The 19,463-nt window shown below is 39.8% G+C and overlaps 1 long non-coding RNA gene and 1 pseudogene across 1 annotated transcript; one reads left to right on the top strand and one right to left on the bottom strand.

Moving 5' to 3' along the window:
• The first annotated feature begins 5,755 nt into the window (after positions 1-5,755).
• On the top strand, positions 5,756-7,197 carry LOC145137656 (fasciclin-like arabinogalactan protein 4 pseudogene; annotated as a pseudogene).
• A 2,878-nt stretch (positions 7,198-10,075) lies between these two features.
• LOC145135924 (uncharacterized) lies at positions 10,076-10,844 on the bottom strand. The gene is made up of 3 exons (XR_013720124.1): positions 10,624-10,844; positions 10,495-10,533; positions 10,076-10,384 (listed from the first exon to the last, which is right to left on the bottom strand). It is a non-coding gene; the product is annotated as an uncharacterized LOC145135924 (long non-coding RNA).
• Between the last annotated feature and the right edge of the window lie 8,619 nt (positions 10,845-19,463).

Below are 19,463 nucleotides of genomic sequence, written 5' to 3'. Positions count from 1 at the left end.
TTCGTGGGTTATTATGACGCTTTGATCATGGGCATGGGTGCGGTACTGATACAGTGGGGTCACGTGATAGCAGGTTTCGGGAACCAGGTTAGAGTTCCGGTTAGGATTCAAGCTCAGTTGTGTGTTAGGTCGAGTGCGTGTTCGACCGATATGGAAAGTGTTGTAAGACTACGGGGGTAGCCGTAGCATTCACTAGCGATCAGATAGTATGGGAAGTGTTGTAAGACTACGGGGGTAGCCGTAGCATTCACTAGCAGTCAGATTGTATGGAAAGTGTTGTAAGACTACGGGGGTAGCCGTAGCATTCACTAGTGGCCAGTTAGCATGGGAAGTGTTGTAAGACTGCGGGTGTAGCCGTAGCATTCACTAGCGGTCAGATAGTGATAGAGTGTTGTGAGACTGCGAGTGTAGCCGCAGCATTCACTAGGTTAGTAGAGAGTGTGAGCGCGTTGTAGGGACGCAGAAGGAACAGTAGTACCCACCAGTTCGGGTGTAGCAGTAAGGATAAAGAAATCCACGGATTGGATTTCGGAATTACCCAGATGGATTAGATCTGGTTGAGCCAGTGATAGGACTGTAGGAGCGCCACTACAGTTATGGGATCAGGAAAGCAATCGACTGTATAAGATTGCGTGTGAGATAAGGCTACCATTGGTCAGGTAGCAATCACTTTCAGCCTTGGATTTGATGATGACAGGATTCGACGTATGGACCCGATCAGTTAGATCAGGAGGTTGTTAGAACCACAGTGGCATGATAACTAGTCGCAACTAGTCCCAGAGAAGGATTTCGTTCCAAGGTCGTGTAAGGCGACTAAGTGGGGGTCCTTTGGCTCCGCAGCCGGGCCGGAACCCGATATTTCAGGTGATCTCGGTAGCTTGTGGGAAGCAGCCATGTGGCAACATACTGCTTCAGGCAGTTCAGTGTTCGGGCAGTTTTAGCGTCTGGGCGGTATTAGTATTTGTGTTTAGGGTTGCAAGTTCGGACGGAATAACAGATTGTTTGGGATTGCCAAGTCACTCGCACCGGAATTAGTTGAGCTTTGGCCGAGTCTAAGTGTTATTGAAGGATAATTGGGTCTGTGACCCTGTTTTATAGTGGGAACCGCGAGTGATCAGAAGTTGAGTAGTCAGTTGTGAGATAAATGGATTGGATTCAACGATAGTGATTCTGTATGAGTGGTCTGTCAGGGAATCATACTATCTCAAGGCAGCAGATGTTAGACGAAGTGGATGTGATCTTGTGGTAAGGAATTCGTTCACCGGCGGATTTTAGGGCTTTACGAGGATTGGTCATGGCTACCCTGGGAAGGCTAGGGCGTGCCCAGGTTGGTGACCATGCTACTAGAGTGGTTGGGCGAGTAAGGAAGGGTAACGAATGATTTCGAGGACGAAATCTAATTTAAGTGGGGGAGAGTTGTAACACCCTGTTTATTTATTAGATAACTAAATAAATTAATGAGCAAATGGTAGCCCTAAAATAAATAAATATATATAAAAGGATGATTTCGAGGAGCTAATTGTCACAGTTTTAGAAGTCAGGGGTTAAAAGTGTGAGTCCCGGACTCAGTTTGTAAATATTTATGAAGATAAGGGCTCTGTGGTAATTGTCGTGTTTGGTCTCGCAGACTGTTTGTTTTTTAAAAGACCACAGACCTCTTATGTCTGCGCGGCGCAGACAACGCGCAGATGTTTGGTCTCGCAGACTGTTTGTTTTTTAAAAGACCGCAGACCTAAAAATGTTTGCGCGTCCTCTTCTTGGCGCAGATATGGACCTATGTCTTCTAACATATTCTAGCCTTTTCTTATCTCTTCCACAATATGTATTTAACTTTTAAAAAAGAAAAAAAAAAATTTTTGTAATTTTTAGTGTCGTTTTTTATTTTTTATACTTTTGTCATCCTCATTTCTTTTTATGTATTTATTTGTTACTTTATTTATTGTTTTTTATATCATAATTATGTATTAACCCAAATGTTTATGTATATGATTATGTATATGTTTTTCTATTCAAATAATATATTTATCCAAATAGTTTTGACATAGTTTTATAGATATTTTTATTTTTGTGCAATGTAAATAAATCCAGTAACTTTTTTTATGTTATTTAGGATAGAAACAATATCATTGATATAATATCAAAAAATTTAATGAAGTTTTATTTTTCAGTTATCATAATTTATACCACATTAATAACTAAGTTCATTTAATTTTTTGATTATTGAATCCCAACATAGTTTTAGCCCTTCGAATCATCACATCATCGAATTTTGTAGCGGTTTCGGTTTATTATTTTCGTTTTGTTGCGTTTTTATCAAAAAAATTATCGATTCAGTTTTTGCTCACCCCAAACTATATTTGTAAATTAGTTGTATGTTTTATTTAGTCGTTGAAGTTATAGTTGATGAAAAATTTAGTTTTTTGTAATATTTTTATGTTTAAAAAAACCGGTATATCTAAATCTCAGTATATTTTAACAACATGCAGACGTTAAAAAACAAACAGTCTTCTTCTTGCAGACTGCAGACATTTGGTCCACCTCTTCTACAGCAGAGGTTTGCAGATGTGATCCGCAGACTGCAGACATTTTGTCTCCGAAAAAACAAACAACACCTTAGGGTGTGTGTGAATTTTGGTATTTCATTGTAAATTGTAAAAGAAAAGGGAATAATGAGAAAGAAACCCTAACCACCACCGTGAGGTGGTGGCTGCCGCCTCCTGCCGCCACCGGCCGCCGTGTCGGGTGGCGGTGTGCTTAGTTGTGTTGGGATTGCTAGTTTGGGATGTTTGGACAAGGGACTAAAACCCTAATGGGCCTTGAAACCCTAATGGGCCCAATGAGGCTTAATGGACATAAAAGCCCAAACATGTGATCAATGGGCTTAAGGAAACCCTAATGGGTCTAATTGACCCTAATTGACCCAAAGAGACCTCAATAGGCCCAATAAAGCTCTAAATGACCTAAAAGCCCAACAAATTAATAAATGGGCTAGTATTTGGGTTGGAAACCCTAATTAGGGTTTGGAAAACCCTAATGCCATCAAAACCCTAATTTTGGGGAATTAATCGAGACACACGGGACTTATTAATAACTTGGAATATTAAATAATAATCATTCGCAGAAATTAATCTAAGCAATATTGGACTTAATGGATTAAGTCCTTAATGGATTAAGTCCTTAATGGGTTAAGTAGGAAACTTAACCCTAATCATCATTTTATGTGAAACCCTAATTTCACTTGGGTTTATTGTTGGGCCTTTCTATTGGGCCTTGATGATCGGGTTATTAAATGGGCTATCCAAGATCAAGCAAATGGTCTAGAGTAATTTAATGGGCCTAGGGTAAGGCCCATGTAAGGGGCTTGGGCCCAATTTGGAAAATTGGGCCATAGATGGGCCATAGTTTGGGCCTTAATGATTATATGATGTTGGGCCTTAGAATAAGACCATGTATAGGCCTGGGCCCAATTTGGAAAATTGGGCCATGTGTTGGGCTTGATTCCTAATTGACTTTGGGCCTATGGATTGGGCCTTGGGCTTGAATGAGCCAAGTTTGGGGTAATGTAGTAATTATCCAAAGAATGTACTATTGGTTATGTGTTGGGACCTAATTATTAATTGGGTGATGTTTTGGTGTTGACAGTTCGGGAATCTGTCATCCAGCAGCTGGGGTTGAGTCTGCGGGACCTCAGCAATGTGGGATTGTGTCTACGGGACTTCAGCAGTGTGAGGTGAGTTTCCTTCCAGTAGGAACGGGTCTAAGGCACCAAGGCCAGCCCGTATAGATGATACGTTAGTATTGGAGTGTGGGCAGAGCCCGTATCTCATAGTTGAGTTTGATTATGATATATGCTTGTATGATAGAATTGTTTATACTCGTTGTCTGTGTGATACTTGTATGCTATGGTTTAGTAGCTGAGTGTGGGCGAGGCCCGTATCTCAGAGACAGTGGGGTGTGGGCGAGGCCCGTATCTCCCAGCTAGCGGAATGTGGGCGAGGCCCGTATCTCCATGAGTGTGGGCGAGGCCCGTATCTCCTAGCTGTTCATTATATGATTGTATGGTATGTGGTATGATGGGGGAACTCACTAAGCTTTGTGCTTACGGTTTACAGTTTTGGTTGCAGGTACTCGTTTTCAAAGGAAAGGAGCCGGCTTGATCGCAACGCATCACACTATGTTTTCCGCACATGAGATCTTTGGGATTACACTCTGATATGGTTTTATGATAATATGTTTTGATTACTGACACTTTGGTTTGACACGAGATATTATTATGAATGTTTTTACACTGATGGTTTTATGTAATAACTTATTTAAAAATGAAATTTTTGGCCTTGAAAATTGGGATGTTACATACGATATCAGAGTTGAAATATTTCAACTTTTCGGCAAGAAATTTAAATGAAATTCTTTAAACAAGCATATCTCATTCGTTTTAAGTCGGATTGACAGAAGGTTTTTCTAACGTGTAATTTAGAGTTTGAAGATGATTTTAGATTATAGTTTTGTTAATTTTGATGTTATATTCGATAAGTTACAGTTCTTCAAAGATGAGATATCAAAGCTAAAATATTTCAGTTTTTCAGCAAGAAATTTAAACTTTTATATTTTGTGAAAATTTTTAAACAAGCTTATCTCATTTGTTTTAAGTCGGATTGACATGCAGGTTTTCCCAACGTGTAATTTAGAGTTTGTAGATGATTTTAGACTATAATTTTCTTATTTTTGACATTATATTCAATGAGTTACAATCCTTCAAACAAATGACATAAAGTATAAACAGTCAGAGTTTGACTCGTCCAAATGGCACAAGAAACGGGAACGTATTCATTTTTACGAGTTGTACCGTATCAAACCCAAAAAGTATTAATTTTAACAAGTTTTAACGTATCATATCCATTAACATATTCGTTTTAACAAGTTGTATCAAACCCAAAAACACGTTTTAACAAGTTGTAGCGTATGCATGTAAAGTTGTACCGGTAGAAACGGGTCCAAGAACAGGAAAACCTAGACATGGACCTGGACCCGGTAAGTCTCATCCAATCCGGTCCATGGCCCATAATATTCGCCGTAACCGGTTCGGTCCAAATGTTCACCCCTACATTTATGTATATCATTTCTCGACTATGGTTTTCTGCCCTTCTGAACTTCCTAAAGTCCCGGAAGTTTCTACAATCTTTTTTCAAATCAACCAGATTCGTACTTAATAGAAGGTGATAGTGCATATAAAAGGTTGAGCAAAAAACAAGCTTGCTTCCAATTCTATAACGTTTATTGCAGTTTTAGTCTAAAAAATATCGTAACAAGTATGCTCATGAGCTTTTATTTTATTATATTTTCAACTCATGTAAAAATAACCTTTTACCCATTGTCTAATTCTTTTTCACTAATTATTATTATTTATTATTATAAATAAGGCTAGAAAAATAACAGAACTTGATATAAGAACCAAAAATGATACAAATCATGTAATCAAGACTAAATTTGCAAAATGTTTTAAAAATGTACAAAAGGCAATAAAAAAATAAAAATCAGAAGGATCATTTTTGTAATTTACTTGTGCAACTAGTTTCCATCTCGTGTTCATGTATAAACATGACTACAAGTTGGTACTTGGTAGTAGATTAATGGTGGTAATGTGTAAAACATAGAGGGTTCAGTAGCTGTTTGTTTAAAGTACAGGGACTTAATATTCGAGCCAGACAAAAGTGTTGCTTTCAATTACAAAACATTATCGTCATCATCATTATTCATTATCATACACAATCACATCATCACCACCATACAACCATACACCATCATCACCAGATCATATCCCTTCCCCTTTCCCTTTTCAACCCAATACCCTTCCCTTCCCATCGCAGGCTTTCCACTACCCCTCAGAGAAATGGCAATTTCTCTGTGTATTTCCCGTTTTACCCTTCTGATACCCATTTATTTACTCTCCTACCTCCCGGCCTTCATCTCCGCCGTCAACATTACCCATCTCTTATCCCCTTACCCAGATCTCTCCGACTTCTCCGACCTTCTTTCCACCACCAACGTCGCCGACGATCTTTCCCACCGCACCTCCATCACCCTCCTCGCCGTCCCCAACTCCTTCCTCCGCTCTTCTAACCTTATCCGTCGCTCTTCCTCTTCCTCTTCTTCATCCACCAATGTCGCCGACGTCTTCCGCTACCACGTCCTACTCCAGTACATCACCGTCCACGACCTCCGCCGCTATCCTCCATCCGGAAAACTCATCACCACCCTCTTCCAAACCACCGGCCGAGCTGCCGACACTTTCGGCTCCGTCAACGTCACACACAACCCCGACACCGACACAACCACCATCCGATCGCTATCAGCTGACTCCCAAACACCCAACAACAACAACGCCACCGTCATCTCCCTCGTCGTAACCTTACCTTACAACGTCAGCATCTTCACTGTCAATTCACTCATTCTCCCATACGGATTCGATCTGATGGCGGCGGAAAGTCGTCCACCGTTGGGGCTTAACATCACTAAAGCCCTAATCGACGGCCACAACTTCAATGTAGTGGCGTCAATCCTTTCAGCCTCGGGAGTCGTGCAGGAATTCGAATCTGAAGCAGGCGGAGCAGGGATAACCTTGTTCGTGCCTACAGACGATGCTTTCGCCGATCTACCGGCCACCGCAAACTTCCAATCCTTGCCGGCGGACAAGAAAGCCGATGTGTTACGATTCCATGTATTGCATTCATATTACCCACTCGGGTCGCTCGAGTCAATAGTGAACCCGGTTCAACCAACCCTAGCTACTGAAGATAAAGGAGCCGGAAGCTTCACATTGAACATTTCTCGGGTTAACGGGTCGGTTGCAATCAGTACGGGTATAGTGGAAGCTTCCGTGACCCAAACCGTATCTGATCAGAACCCGATTGCGATTTTTGGGATTTCGAAGGTTTTATTACCGAAAGAGATATTTGGGAAGAAAGAAACAGTGGTTGATGCTCCTGCCGCAGCTGGAGCTCAGTCGCCGGTTATGTCACCTCCGCCGCTGAATTCTCCACCGGGATTTTATGGTCAGTCGTGGCCGCCAGGGCTCCGGGAGGAAGTACATTCTACGGCGGGGGTAGGGATCGTGAATTTGGGATTGTTGTTGTGTACAGGATTGTTGTATGTATTAATATGATATTATATGAATTAAAATTACATTTTGAACATGAATTATTGGGATGCAACCATAAGGCTATCCGGGATGGGCTATCCCCCATGCGCGGGTTTCCTACGTGGCAACCCAAGTCACGCGTGAACATGAATTATTTAATTTTTAATTTTAAACACACAAACTACAACTATAAATACCACTTATTTTCTTTCGCAGTACAAAAACACACAACTTTTTTATATTTTCTCATTATTTTTTCAACCTATGAATCCAAATCAAAATAACTCATCCATTCCAAACACTTTAAACACTCAAAATGATCTATATGCAAATCTTAGTTACATTCAATTGATATCTTCCTCGATCCAATAACCTCTATTCATTAATTTTCTATCCACCCAAATTACTACCAACAACAACGACCGCAACAATTCAATCAATCTCAATTCAATGTCTTTCAACAACATTCTTAACAATTTCAACCCCAATCTTCTCAACCTCAATCATTTCACGTGCAACCTTCACAACCATCTCAAATAGGGATAAGCATGTCTTTCAACAACATTCTTAACAATTTCAACCTCAATCTTCTCAACCTCAATCATTTCACGTGCAACCTTCACAACCATCTCAAGTAGGGATAAGCAGTTTGTACCAAATCCTGATCTCGTACCGGTACCGTACTGGAATCGGTATCGAACCGTACCGGTGATGTTAATTCGGTTTGGTATTCGCGATTGACTTTTGATTAAACTCGGTTTTCTGGAAATCGGGAACGGTACGGGTATCGATTCCGTCCCACACTCATCCCTTATCTCAATCCCAACCTATAAACCTCGACAACGAAGACGAACGGGTCCAAGAAATACAGCAACCAACTCGAAGAAGGCAAAAAAAAAAGGAAAAGAACCGAGAGAGAGAGAGAGAGAGAGAGAGAGAGAGAGAGAGAGAGAGAGAGAGAGAGAACTACGCAATGGACCGAAGACGAGGAGCAAGCTTTAGCGAAAGCTTGGATTTTCATATCGCAAGACGGTGACACCGGGAACGTGCAATCGGGTCAAAGTTTTTGGAATCGTGTTATAGACCACTTTCATGCACTATTAAGAAGAGAAATGGAGCGGACATACGATTCGGTCAATGCAAAATGGCGTAACCTACGAGCGGCTTGGACGAAATTTAACAACATATTTTAACAATCTTAAAAATATGCACAAAAATGGTAGCAACGATTTCAATATTTTATCAACCGCATGCTACCAATAAAAAATTACCAATAATGGCAAACCATTCGACAACCAAAAAGCATGGAAATTTTGTCGTAACGGTAAAAAATGAGTCCTTTTATCAGGAGACGGTTCATTCGGGATCTACCACCGGATCCAACAAAAGGCCAAGAACTTCCGGAAGTCCAACTTCGTCAACCACTGGGAAGAGATAAATCGAGAAATGCAGGGTCTTCAAGCGGAAAAGCGGTTTGCGAAGACGTACTTGCGGAAAAATAAGACATGACTCTAACTTTTCTAGAAAAAAAAAATAATCAATGGAGGACGTTCGTCGCCAAAAAAATAGCACTTACCGATCTTCAAATTTTAAACACAAAGCCGCAACCGGATTTAAACCCGAAAAATCTAGCTGCATTTCTAAAAGTCCAACAACAAGTTCGCGAAAAATATGGAAATTAGGCTCTAGTGTTTTAATATTTAAGTTTTATTTTCTATGTTTTAATAGTAATTTAGGTTTAATTTTCTGTGTTATTATGTTTTGTTTTAGTAATTTAGGTTTTAAATTTCTATGTTTTTTAATTAATATAATGTGTTTTATAATTAATGTAAAATATTTATTTATGTTTTAAATTATGCTTTTTATTTAATTTAATGTCAAAAAAATAAAAATAAAAAGATAAATATTATGGAGTGATAACCATTTTCCAATAGCTAGTGGTTTGGTGGTGAGCTTGTAGTTGAGCTGACGTGACGCTGAATTGTCAGCATTTTTTGAGTGGGTTGAATGTGACCACTCCCCTTAGCCTAAGAAACGATACTCTTCTAGTCAATATTTTAAAAATCGGTTTTTATTAGAATGCCAGATCAATCAAAATATATTAAAAAACACGCAATCATAACTTTTACATCAATCCAAATATATAAAACAACATAAGTATAATACCAAAACAAAATATCTCTTATAATTTAAATGAAAACGCATTATAATACCAAGTTGCGTATTTTGAGACATAAAGAGTTTTAGGTGGGTGTGTGAGGTTCTTTTTTAAATTAACTTTTTAACTTATTGGTTTTTTCACAAAGCCAATAAGTTAAAAAGATATTTGACTTTTTGAAAAGTCATTTTGAAATGTGTTTTTTTTTGGCAAAAGAGAAAACAAAGGTTTCAAATAGTTTTAAAAATCATCCTTTTTTTAAAAAGTCATAGGTCAATAAGTTATTTTTGGATCATTTTACATATAAAAACTATCCAAACATTTTTTAATTCATTGACTTTTCCAACTATAAAAGCTAATCTAAACATTTTTTTATAAACTCATTTAAAAATATATATATATAAGTCAATAAGTTATTTTGCGTAAATTCCTTTTAATTTAAAAAACAATCCCAAACACCCTTAAATACATCAATCTCACCATCAATTAGCAATTGAAATTTATTAACAACTTTATTCTCATAAAAAAAATGAGAAAATATCATTTTAACCCAAGAAACTTATTACGTTTGTTTTAAAAGGCCACTTATTTTTTTTTTTTTGTATATTAAGGGAATGAAGTATGAGATTACAGTTTTAAAATGTCCTTATTTAACTTGATACCAGCTTACTAGGTAAAATATGGTGATGTATGTTTGATAAATATTTTTAACACCTAAGAGGTCTGATGTAGGCAAAATTATTCTTTCAAGCATGTTGTCGAACACCTTCTATGCATTGCTTATCTCTTTTTTTTTCCAACATGTTTGTTAAATTTCAAAAAAATAATGCATGTGCATCATTCCTGTCTTCAGATATTCAATTCAACAAATAAAGGAAAACGAGATTAGATGAGTGATGTTGTTGATAGACTCGGGTTTTCCAATCAGGAACCAACAAAGAAGAAACAAATTGGTATTCCATCACCCGCCATCTGAACAGGACAATCGATAATATATGCACCATCTGAAACGGATTTTTCGTATGCCATGTCCGTACAACCAGGGTACTCTCCGCTTGCTCCTTCAAATGAGATGATCAAAGGTTTTACTGAACCACCAAAACACACACACATACACCAGATAATGAAATGTTGTCTGATAAAGAAAAAGATTACTTCTAAAAGTGAATGATTCATGAATACTCAAATAGAATATTACCCTTTTGTGATTCATTTTTCCCCAAGTGAGATAAGCAATCTGTAAATATAAATGTCAAAAATTATAATCTGGAATTACGATCGAGCTTGGAAGAGGAAGAAGACGAAAAGAAAAGGCATATGTGCGTACCAAAAGCTACAAATGGAGTTATTGGGTTGTCTGAAAGGACGCCGTCAACAACAAAATTACCATCGTCAACAAAAGAGAGATACTCTTGTACAGGGTCATACTGTAATCATAGGGAAGTTGCACATTATTTAGGAAATTGGAAGCAAAGACTTGAAACAATGGCGGTTCTCAAAACTCAGAAAACCATTAATCAATCACATGGTTGTGATGCCATTATTTCCCCTGTATGATTTTTGGTTACTAAATGCGACAATCACAAAGCCGAGATGTATGTACGTGTAAAGAGAGCCATACGATCTTTCTATTTTTGTGTGATTTGGCATGATACCTTCTATCATGGGTCAAGGGACCATTTCAACCGGTCATATCATAATTAATTCCCTTCAAATGCAAAATAAATAAATAAATAAAAATAAAAATAAAACTTGAATGACATTTTAAAATAAACGTGACAAGTTCGTTGAGTTAAAATGATATTTTCCCTAAAAAAAATCGTGGTCACTTTTTTTTTCAAAAATATCAAATAAACATTTTTAATGTCACGTCATAAAATATCAATAAACTAGTATTACTGTAACATTCACAATTTATGGGTATGTTCCTTTTAACCCCTATTTTTAAATTCTTTTCATCATTGGTCCCTAGTTGCGTACGTTGAGCGTACTGGCTCGAAGAATGGACGCGAAGGTACCCACGTATGTTGGCCATACATGGAAGTACGCTGAGTGTACGCTAAGCAGGGGTAAACCTTAATTTTTAGGGTGTGTGCCCTATTTAAACAACTTATGATGTCGTGGGTGCATCTTATGGTTAGCCTCCACTTTTCGAAACCCTAAGAACGATACCCTAATCTTCATTGAGTGTTTGTGAGCCTTTGTGTGATTTGTGTGGTGTTTTTGTGCCCCTTGAAGGAAGTGAAGCTTGGTGGAGAGGCTTTTGTGGACTTGGAGCTTGAAGATCCAGGATCTTCATCAACTTTGCAAGCTATTTGAGGTACAAAGCTCCCAACTTGATAGTTCCTTATGCTAGATCTAGTTTAGGGCTTTATTTGTGCACTTTTGGGTCCTTTAAGCCTTGTTTGGGAGTATGGGCTACTCCAGCAGCTTGGGATGATAGATCTAGGCTTGTATGAGGTCTCTTGTACTTAAAAATGATGACTTTATGGGTTTAGCTCAACCATGCAAGGTTGATGTTCTTCTTTATAGAGTTAAGATGCTAGAATTGGACTTTGGGGTGTTTTTAGCCATGAAAAGGCTTAAAGTCTTCGACTTTATAGTTTAGGACCTTAATATGATGTTAGTTTGAGGGTTGGATGTTAAGTTCTTAAGTGATTAAGACTTTTGATCAAGAACTTGGAATCAGGACAGTACATTGGGCGTACTCCTGAGTACACTGAGCGTATTGGGTGCGAGCCCCGTCTTCGGATCAATCGTGTACGCAAGGCGTACGAGCCTGATACGTCGAGCGTATTGGTCTTGGACCCTTAACTTCTATGGATCATTTATGGACTTTGGTCTATTGTTGGACATTGGGCCTTCTTGGATTGGGCCATAATGGGCTTTGGGTGCCATTTAGGATTTTGGGCTTTTGGAGCTATTGGGTTGGGCCTTGGCTATTGGGTCAAGTGAGGAAAGGGTAAAATGGTCTTTTACCCTGGGAGTTGTACTGATGAATAAGATTCATAGCTTTGGTTTATGGCCCAACTTATTAATTGGGTTTTATTTGATTGGTTAGCGCGGGAATTTTCTGGATCTGAAGTATGAGCATTTATCTGAGATATTTTGCAGCTTGAGGTGAGTTTCCTCACTGTGTTTGGCGGGTCGAAGGCACCAATGCGGTCCCATGATTTGTTATGGTTAGAATGCTAGTTGTCTGTGTGACCCTTGCATGTGTTGTATATGTTATGTAGACCGGGCGGGACCTGATGCCAGGCAGGGCATGATGAGTGTATTGTATGTTATTTGTCTTAGTGATTATTGTATGTGTTTATGTGCCTATATGTATACCGGGCGGGGCCTGATGGATGTGATGAGGTGAGGCCCATCACATGATATTGACAGATCTGTTCTGAGCGGGGCTCGATACTGGGCGTGGCCCGATGAGTGTTAGGAAATGGCTCATTGTATGTTAGATACGTATGGTATGTGGTGTTTTGGGGAACTCACTAAGCTTCATGCTTACGGTTTTCAGTTTATGTTTTAGGTACTTCCGGATCGAAGAGGAAAAGCTTGGGATGATCGCATCGCACACACCACATTGTTCCATTTTTTATTTGGATCTGATGTAACTGGATAATTATTGATATAATCTGATTTTATTATGCTTTTTATGAAACATTTTGGATGATGGTTTTCTTATTATAAAAATGAAATTTTTGGTCTTAAATTTTGGGACGTTACAAGTTGGTATCAGAGCCTTGGTTTGAGGCATTCAGGCACACTCTCGGGTGTGTCTGAACTCAAACTAAGGATTTGATAGATTTTTATAAAAGGAATGTTTTATAAAAAAGAATTTTCTAACAAAAGAAAGGGGTGTGGTGCATGCAACCGACCAAGCTCAAGTAAGTTTTCCCAAAATACCCATACATTTGTTTTATGATATGCTTGATCTATGAATCTGTGAATTGCATGCTAGATTAGGGCTAAGGATCTAGGAGAGATGCCTTTGCATGCCTTCTATATGAGCTTGTAGACTTGCATGCTAGTACTAATCAGTCAGTGATAGGATGACATGTTTAAGTAATGCTAGATTCCGATTACTCAATGCTCGAATGTTTCTTGCTTTGTGCTTTTAGGAGTTCTCATTAAATTCAGCTAACTAGTAAGCAAATATGCCAAATTACATATTATTGAGATTAAAAAATTTTAGAAGGTTAGGTTTTAACTCTATTGCGCAGCTCTTGTTTGAGTCCAACCGTTGTAGTGTGACACCTTTCATTCGAATAATTATCTGGTGTTGGTGATATGTATCTGTGTTCGTGAGCTAGTTAGAGGGTGTTAGGGGGAGTTCCTTCTGTAGCTGATGGCGGGGAGTAGTGTGGTGGTTTCCCTAGGAAAACCTATGAAGAGATTTGGTGCTGGGAGAATTGTCTTGTTGAGGGTTGTATGTATAGTTAAGGGGGTAAATTGGAGGATTTGGGGCGATCCTTGAGGAAAGTACGGATAGACGTGGAAGGTAGTATGGGCCCATACTACTGTAAGCAGAGAATCCGTACTCGAGTCAAGAAAAGCCACGATGATACCAGGAAGCTTGTAGAGTATGGGATCCCTTAATGTTTATATATGTGTGTTCTGATGGGTTGAATGGTCTATTTTCAGTATGGTGGTCACTCGGGGAGGATCTGGTAGTGGTTTTGGTGCTGGTGAGGGTTCAGGTTTGGGTTCTAGAGCCGGACAGATGGATGATCAGATGTGGAAGTTCATTTCGTCATTGATTACCCATAGTATTCTCGAGCAAACTTTTGTGATCTTCGGCACGTTCAAGGAGGGTATCATGGAGATTTTGGATGAGCGCTTTTCGTTCTAAGATGGTGAAGATGATGGGAGCTCGCACTTTGACCTTCCGTGAGTTCCGGGCATGTGGAGCCCCGGAGTTCTTCGGGAAGAAGGACCCGATTGCGAGTAGGAGTTGGTTGGCGAACGTTGGGAACACCTTTTGATCTAGTCTTTATCCTGAGGAGGCAAAGGTCCGACTTGCATCCTGTCTTATGAAAGACAGAGCTCGAGACTGGTGGGATGAGGTTAGACATGCCTTGGGTGGCGAGGAAATTAAGTCCGTGACTTGGGAGGATTTTGTGACGAGATTTCGGGCTGAGTTCGCACCTGTGATTGAGGTCCAGCAGTTGGCGAGGGAGTTCCAGGACCTTCGCCAGACTACTGAGACGATAACAGAGATCACTGCTATGTTCCATGAGAGGGCGTTATTGGTTCCGCAGTATGTGGCAGACGAGGAGATGAAGAAGACGAGATACCATGAGATGCTGAGGAGCGATATCAAGCAGTTTGTGAGCCGATCCAGTTGCAGGACACATGATGATATGATAGCGAGGGACAGAAAGATAGAGATTGACTTGGAGATGGAGAGGAAGAGGAAACTGGATCAGGTTTAGAGGGTTCGAGAAAGAGGCCCAAGGTTTTTGACTCGAGATCGAGAGACCAGCAGGGTCGGGGCCGCTGTGGCAAGTGCAACAAGACGCACGAGGGGGCGTACATGGTGGGTGGTTCTGGCTGCTTCAAGTGCAACAAGACATGTCATATCAGCAGGGATTGCACTGCCACCACCATCACCCAGGTATCTGATCTGATTTGATTTCATTGCAATCAGAAGGGCCATAAGAAGGCCAATTGCCCGAGTTTAGCAGTAGCATGACCAATGGTAGCACCAGCTCCAAAGACTTTATGGATTACTGATGGCTGCCAGGGCAAGACGGATGCGCCTGTTATGAGGTACACGACTTTTCAGCTGATAACTGAGGAGGCTCGTGCAACACCTGATGTGATGACGGGTATGTCTCTTCTCTTTATCTCTTTATTTATGTTGATTTCTATGCTTATATTTGTGTATTTTGATTTAGGATCGTTCCTTGTGAACGGTATCTCTGCCTTGGTATTGTTTGATTCGGAGGCTACCCAATCTTTTGTATCTATTGCGCTCAACAATAGGTTTGTCAATGCTCCGGGGGAGCTGGATTACCCATTAGAGGTTGAGATTGCGGATGATCGATTTCTCCAAGTATCGAGGGTTCATCGAGGTGGTATTCTGGAGATGTTCAACGAGCAATATCCGATTGATTTGGTTTCTATTCCTTTGTGCGGGAACAAGGTTATTGTAGGAATGGAATGGTTGATCCCTAATGGGGTAGTGATTGATTGAGAGCATCAGATGGTACATATTCAGACCCTATGTGGGGGAGAGCTAGTGGTTCAGGGAGAGAGTGCTCAGCATGGGCCGATTCTATGTTCAGCAGCTAGGGCCAGACACTATCTTCAACAGGGTTGTTTCGGATATGTTGCCTATGTTATGGATACCCGGGAGAAGGGTAAGGCGATTGTGGATGATGTGCCGGTTGTTCAGGAATACCCGAATGTGTTTCCGGATGACTTGCTTGGAGTGCCCCTAGAGAGGCAGGTGGATTTTAGGATTGACTTGGTTCCTTGTGCGGCTCCGATAGCCAAAGCATCATATCGGTTACCTCCTCCAGAGATGCAGGAGTTGTCTACACAGCTGCAGGAGCTGTTAGACAAGGGGTTCATTCGACCGAGTATTTCGCCATGGGGAGCACCGATCCTGTTTGTCAAGAAGAAGGATAGGTCACATCGGATGTGTATTGACTACTGGGAGCTGAATAAGCTAACAGTGAAGAACCATTATCCACTCCCGAGGATTGATGATTTGTTTGACCAACTTCAGGGTGCATCTTGGTTTTCCAAGATTGATCTACGTTCGGGTTATCATCAGATGAGGGTCAAAGAGGACGATGTGCAGAAGACGGCCTTCCGGACTCATTATGGTCGTTACGAGTTCATGGTGATGCCCTTTGGGCTCACCAATGCTCCAGCCACGTTCATGGACCTCATGAACCACGTATGCAGACCGATGTAAGATCAGTATGTGATTGTATTTATTGATGACATCCTGGTCTATTCCATTATCCAATAGCTGCATGAGGAGCATTTGAGAGAGGTATTGGAGACTCTGAGGAGGGAGAGATTGTATGCGAATTTCTGCAAGTGTGAGTTCTGTTTACGTGGGTCACAGTTTCTAGGGCACCTTGTCAACCAGAACGGTATTCTGGTCGATCCGGCCAAGGTCGAGGCTGTGATGAGATGGGAGGTTCTGAGGTCTCCATTTGAGATTCAAAGTTTCCTTAGGTTGACAGGTTACCATCGGAGATTCATTAAGTATTTCTCCAAAATAGCGGTTCTTCTAACTCGATTGACCAAGAAGACTGTCACTTTTCGTTGGGGGCCTGAGCAGCAGTCAACTTTTGATACCCTGAGACAGAGATTATGTGAGATGCCGATTCTGACCCTGCCGGAGGGTGTTGAGGATTTTGTAGTTTATTGTGATCCTTCGATCACGGGTTTAGGATCATTTATATATTTTGTAAAGAAATGATGAAAACTTGATGTAGCTTTCCTTTTTCCATCTTTAATAGATTGTGTTTTGATATTTCAAAATTATGTTTCCTCTGTCTGTTCATCGTCATCTGGATTGTAACACTATTTATGCCACCACCACTAGCTTGACCTTTTCATTTTCCTTTTGTTACGTTTCACTCGAAAAACCTTGCATAGTAAAATGAACGTTTGGAGTTACTTTATTACAATATGTTATGTCACCAGGAGGAAACCTAGATTTGGACAATGAAAATGATTGGAAGATAACTCAACTATGAGCGTATATTGATAGGAAGATAACTCGACTAATATTAGCAGAAACACACACATACACATTGTACAATGACAAGAAGATAACTAAGCTAGGTACATCTAAAAAACCAAACACAAAAGTTGTTTTTTTGAGAAATCGGTTTTTGAAGAAGTTGACTATGGGATGACATTTAATTTGAAGAAATCAAGCACACACATATTCTATAACGACTGTCGGACGTCATTCAATTTGAGAATATCGACCTTCGATTTGAGAAGATCAACATCTAAGTGCTCCATTGGGATAACCGGGTCGATTGAGCTGTTCAATTTGCGTTGGAATATGTTGTCTATTATGGGATAAATGAAGTCGAAGTGAATTCAACTGGTTCAAATGGGTATTTACCATTCTATTACACTGGTTCAACCCTATTTTTTAGGAAATCTTCCGATTCAATCCACTCTAGAAACTGGCATAAAAATCGGTGATAGTTGAATCACTCTATTACTCGGGTCTCAGTCTACTCGGTTTGATGCGTTTTAAAAACATTGCTTTAATTTTGTTAAGGTTTTTATAGAACAAATATTTTCATAAATTCTTTTATTTTTCGATGGAAATTGTAAGAATTAATCTCATTCTTTTGGAACAGAAAAATTAGTAGTCAAGGTTAAGTGAGTTGTTCATGGTTATATAATGCTACAAAAAACTCCAATATATCAATAGAGTAAATTACACGAATGGTCTGTATGGTTTAGGGTAATATTCATGTTTGGTCTCTAACTTATTTTTTAAACTCGGACCGTCCCTATTGTTAAGGTTTGTTACACGTTTGGTCCCTAATGTACTTAAATGGACCAATATGCCCTTGTTGATTATTTTAATTGTTTTATTTATTTCTAACTTGTTAGAAAATATTTATTAAACATAGCCACTTAAGTTTTATCCCTCTTCATGGTGTCCATTTCTTTTTCCTTTCCATCTCCATCTCTTTCTTTTTCTCTTTCTCTTTCTCTTTCTTTTATGTTGTAATTGAAAACAAAGAAACCTACACTAAAATACCTAAAGGTTCAGGTATCCTCCACCACCATCAACAGATCTGCTACTAGTAAGTAGATCCAAACCCCACACTTTTCTCATACGTTAATCCCGAATATTGCTTCTACATATTTGTAACATCCGGATTTTCAGGTATATTATTGTGTGAAGTAATTCTGAGATTTATGGAGCAACTCGACGAGTTGTGGGTCCAACTCGTCAAGTAGAGTCGAGATATCCGCGTGAGTTTAATTAGCTGACTCGACGAGTCAGAGAGCCGACTCGTCGAGTAGGTGCTGTGTAGTGAAACCCTAAATTCCTGGGGTTGGGGCCTATTTAAGGGCACTTATAGCCTCAATTGTGGCTCACCTTCACTAAGAGTAAACCCTAATCTACTATTGAGCTTAGAAAGCGTATTTTGAGCTAATCTTGAGTGTTTGGTGCCTCTCATGAAGAGAAAGGAAGAATTCCAAGCCAAGGTATGAGAAGGAGCTGTAAGATCCATGGTTGTTTCACTTTAGAGCTTATGAGAAAGGTATAAAGCTTGCACCTTTCTCATTTTCTTTAGTAGATCTCATGATTTTGGGAATCTAGGGCTGTTTCCATCTTTATGAGGACCTTGAGTGTTTTGAGTTCATATTGAGGTTTGAACCTCAGATCTGGACCTTGTGAGGTCCCTAGAGCCCAAAGGTCCCAACTTTATTCATCTATGTGAGGAGTATGGTGTTTAACACCTTGTGAGAGCATGTATTGGTGGATTGGAGCAAAACCACCATACATGAGTGTAAAGATTGAAACTTTACGTGACAACCGAGCCTTGGGAGCCTAGATCTAGTGTTTGGAGTGGTAGATCTGCTTAAAAACGTCTGAATGGGAAACCAGATTAAGGTGACTCGCCGAGTCTATAAGCTGACTCGACGAGTCGGTTAGGGTTTGTCCCGATGAGCTTGATCATGCGATAACTCGGCGTGTTGGGGGTCAACTCGACGAGCTAAGCTGGACCTTCATGAGACTTCTGAGGAAACGAGTGGACTTGACGAGTCACATAGGTGCACTCGGCGAGCCGGGTCAAACATGGACTGTTGACTCGAGTTTGACTTCTGTTAACTTTAGGGTTTGGTTAAACATGAGTAATGGAGATATGTGTTATGTGATATGTGTTTCAGGTACTTTTCATGATATCGGGAAGGCGCCGACTCGATTGTACACACGAGAGAAAGAGTTATGTTTGGGGGATCCTGGATTCGTGATAAACAATTTAGATAAAAATGTGTTGATAATTGTTACTTGTGAATTTGAAGAAATGTGACCTATGTTTTATTGTGTTTTGAAATGAAAAATTTGTTTGAAAATTTACGGTGTTACAAATTGGTATCAGAGCCTTGGTTTGAGGGATTCGGATGCACCTTCGGGTAAGTCTGGACTCAAACTGG

Source organism: Lactuca virosa, chromosome 9, assembly GCF_052849685.1.
Source record: "Lactuca virosa cultivar CGN04683 chromosome 9, Lactuca_virosa_CGN04683_v6, whole genome shotgun sequence".
NCBI classification, from domain to species: Eukaryota; Viridiplantae; Streptophyta; class Magnoliopsida; order Asterales; family Asteraceae; genus Lactuca; species Lactuca virosa.
The sequence above is the reverse complement of the archived record's forward strand: the minus strand, read 5'-3'. Positions and strand labels throughout refer to the sequence as shown.